The sequence below is a fragment of the Zea mays genome, chromosome 8 (genome assembly GCF_902167145.1).
Source record: "Zea mays cultivar B73 chromosome 8, Zm-B73-REFERENCE-NAM-5.0, whole genome shotgun sequence".
Classification (NCBI taxonomy): Eukaryota; Viridiplantae; Streptophyta; class Magnoliopsida; order Poales; family Poaceae; genus Zea; species Zea mays.
The window spans coordinates 68664294-68668254 of NC_050103.1; the positions used below are offsets into that span (position 1 = coordinate 68664294).

General features: G+C 48.8%; 1 pseudogene; it reads right to left on the bottom strand.

Moving 5' to 3' along the window:
- Positions 1 to 1203: 1203 nt before the first annotated feature.
- On the bottom strand, positions 1204 to 3218 carry LOC111589959 (uncharacterized; annotated as a pseudogene).
- Positions 3219 to 3961: the final 743 nt, after the last annotated feature.

Below are 3961 nucleotides of genomic sequence, written 5' to 3' on the forward strand. Positions count from 1 at the left end.
ACTCAAATCTCAGAAAAGGGTACTAAGAAAGCACAGAAATAAGGTAATTAACTCTGTCACATGAACCAAGTGAACAATGAAATATCTCCATTCTAGCAAACAACATGATAACCTAAAACTCGAAAAAAGATCACAATATTGACCATATATCATGGCCATCACCATTGTCATCATTCATCAAGCATGGATAATATCGATCACATCGCGCACCTCCAGCATGCATTGAAAGCTCTGTTTCCACCCCCTAATGATGAAGAGGTCGAAGCAGAGGCCCTTGACGGAGCGACGGCGCGGGCGTCCCGGACGAGCTTGCCGCACCAGACGAGGCGAAACTGCTCGAGCACGTGTGCGACATCGGTGCAGGTCCGGAGCGCGGTGACCGCGGAAGCGAGGCCGACATCCATGTAGAGGCAGGGCTTAAATTACCACATGAGCATGAGCTGATGAGAACATTATTTGTAAACACATGTTCAATATAAATAAGTCACAAGTTATTTAGAATTGAAAAAACAAACTTTTTTAAGGTTCATGCCTTCATGGCAGTCACCCAGCCAATATTTCTCCGTGGGTAAAATCAAAACATAGGTAAAAATTGAGTAGGGCTCACAGGATTTCAATAAGCAGGAAAACGTAGTAAGGTACATGATGTTGTGCGCAATGCACACAGATCACTATGAGGTAAAAAAGTGTAACAAGATTGGCGTGTAGAGCTCTATTACATGTAGCAATTACTGAGATCTCAACTAAATAATTAGGGAGTGATATGACAAATATGTAAACGTGAAGATGGAGGGAATGATGGAAGTGTCAAAAACCTTAACCCAACTTCAAAATTGCAGCAATAATAAATATGCTCAAAACCTTCTTAAATACTCCAGCATAAAAAATATGATCTTAATTGTTTTATAATACGTTATTGTGTTCTCTTGCATTTCAGTGGATACTCTTGCTTTTCCTGGATGCTTTTGTGCTTGGTTCTGCAATACTTTCTTACCTTGGACTGCAATATTAAACATACATGATGCTTCCACTACGATCTGCATAGTACAGAGAACAATGGTGGTCAATGATCACAATGTAGTCGGAGGAAGGCAATTGAATGGCGTCGAAAGGAATTTTGGAGATACAGTCGACGACAACACTCTGCAAATGCTACCACGAGATGAATGAAACCCGAAAGGTACAAATTTTTCTGTGTTGGTGTTACTTGTAGAACCTGCGGTAGCTCGGTGGATTCAGCTCGTACAGCTGGGTCAGCATGGTCCTCACGACCTTGTACATGAAGCAGTTCATCAGTTGCTGCGACCACAAACAGCAGGGGGAAGTTCAGGAAAGCGGGGCGGAGGAGGAAATGGGCGAAAAAAGCAAGCGCTTTGAATTTCTCCACCCAAATTGAGACCAAAACCGGCACAAGCAATCAACATATACCACAGTGCCAACGTGTGCATCCTCTGCGTCACTCTTCAGAAGAAAACAGAGAGAACTGTAACTCGATACACGCGTTGGTACTGTGGTATGTGGAGGTGTAGGGACGATGGCCACGGACGAGGTGTACCGTGGACGGACGACAACGTGGTACGGTGGAGGGGCGACAGCTGCTGCCTGGTGGCCGACTCCGCGCCTGGGCGACCCCAGCACGCCGCACCTGGGAATCCCACAGCCCTAGCCACCAGAGCGCGTGGGATTGCCGATGATTGGGAAGGAGAAGAACAACTGGCGGCTCATTTAGGAGTCCTGCCCCGTGTGGTTGATCTTCCAATTGAACCGCCAGCCGTTGTGAAGCCCCGCACGCGCTCGCCCTTATCGCAAAATGGAATGGGATCGATGCGTTGCGGCAATAGAAGGGCGCAGATTGCAGGCTTCCATCGAAGGTCGCGGGGGCGAGAGGATCGAGGGGCGGAGGTGAGAATGGAGGGGAGCTGGCGCGGGCGCGAGAATGGCGGCAACAATGGCGAGATGCAGAGGCGAGAGGATCCCTGGGAGGCAGGGCTGCGGGCGCGACAATCTCGGGGGCGGAGCCATGATGAAGTTGTGGACGCCCACATTAGAGCCTTATAGAGTAGTAGAGATATAACAAAAATTTCCTAGTCTAAACAATAAGGGCCGGTTTGGTAACAATGAAATTAGGGCTTATTCATTTTGCTCCAAAATCATGTGGACGGGGTGATTTTAAATTCCAAGCAAATCAAAATCTTTCATAATTTTTTTTCAATTCCATCTAATTCATGTGAGATAGGAATAAACGAACAAGCCTTAAATGGGTCGTGCCTTAGATTAGCCCGCTAGACACAACCCATTTGATCATTTATAGTTTAATACCTCTTTTTTTCACCATCTTTGATCTCGTGAGCGTGAAAAAAAGCAAGAGAAAAAACTCCATCTTGTCTGACCCCACATCATATATATCGTCATTCACACTCAACTAACTTATGAGTTTAGATCGTGTTTGAATAACTACTTATTTAAGTAATGTTTGCCTATTTGATATATAGAAAACATAGCAATACACATAGTTAAATTTACAGGACAAAGTGTATCCGCACAGGACACAAGACATGGGAGTAGTGTTGATGTCAATATCACTGCCAACGGTTATCATCACCATTTACAAAAATAGCGAGTACATGACATATAAGAAACGGGAACGTATCTGGTGCTCAAAGGGGTACGATGCTCATGTGCACATTTTAAATTTGGTGCATCAATTTCGCATCTAACAGCAACATTATTTTTGTGGAGAACTCCTTCCACCTTTCTCCCCTGGTAGGAGGGGTTCTTCGTAAAATTGCTGGTGTCGTTGAATGCAAGATGGATGCATCAGATTTAAAATGTGCACATGAGCACCGTACCCCTTTGAGCACCAGATACGTTCCCATAAGAAACAGCACAACAACGGTAACCATATATGTGAAAAATAGTGAGCACATCGCAACCTTGAGCCTGGGAGTTGTTAGGGGTGACTCCATCCTACAGGACCAGCTGATCCCAATCGAAAAATGAAGTTAAGCAAGCAGAGTCTTTTGGCACATGGTGGTTCCCTTTAAGCTTAGGATGGCGTGCTCTACGACCATCTCCATCACGTCCGAGCGGGTCATGGCGTGGAAGCCCAGGGAGGCGGTCCACATGGGCAGCAGTTCCGGCACGGCGGGCAACACCAGCCTGCGGACGCCCACCTGACGGAGCATCTTCTCCAGCTCCGTCACGAGGAGGCGGCACATCCCCTGCCGCCGGTGCACGAAGCCAGTGCCCACCAGAGGCAGCTCTGCCACCTAGTTCCCAAACACCCGCAGCCGGTGACCAGAATCCACACGCGCGGCCTTCCATGGAGAGAGCCAGGGCGTCGCGAGGATTGTGCTGGCGAGAAGCACGCGCGGGATCTAGGGGCCGCTCCGAGACGCACTTGGTTAGCAGAGAGTGCATGGATTGGGCTGGCGAGGAGCCGGGGCAGGATCTAGGGCGGATCGATTGCGGAGAGGAATGCGCGCGTGGATTGCGGAGACGAGGTGCTGGAGCGGGATCTGGGCGGAGCGGGGATTGCGCGAGCGCGGAGAGTTGCTCGAGGAGGTTTCCGGAGGCGGTTCGCGGAGGTCCGCGGCGGCTGCAGAGACCGCGACGGGATTGCGGCGTTCGCGGAGGTTGCAGATTTAGCAGCCGCGGTGGGATTGCCGCGTGGGGGGTTCGCGGAGGTCGCGGCGGCTGCATAGGCCGTGGCGGGATTGCGGCGTGCGGGCGTTTGTTTGGCGGTTCGCGGCGTGCGGGCGGGCGCGTGGTTTCTGGGGGCGGGGGCGGTCTACACTGAGCTCTTAATAGTTAGTAGAGATAAGCTAGCTTCGAGGCCCAGTTTCACATAGTTTTATAGCAAGTAGAGCCATCAAAATCAAATTCAGTTTTGGATTATATTTTTTTATTTAAATATTTCTGTATTGTTAAATTTAAAGTTACCAAAAAATCTAGATTTAGG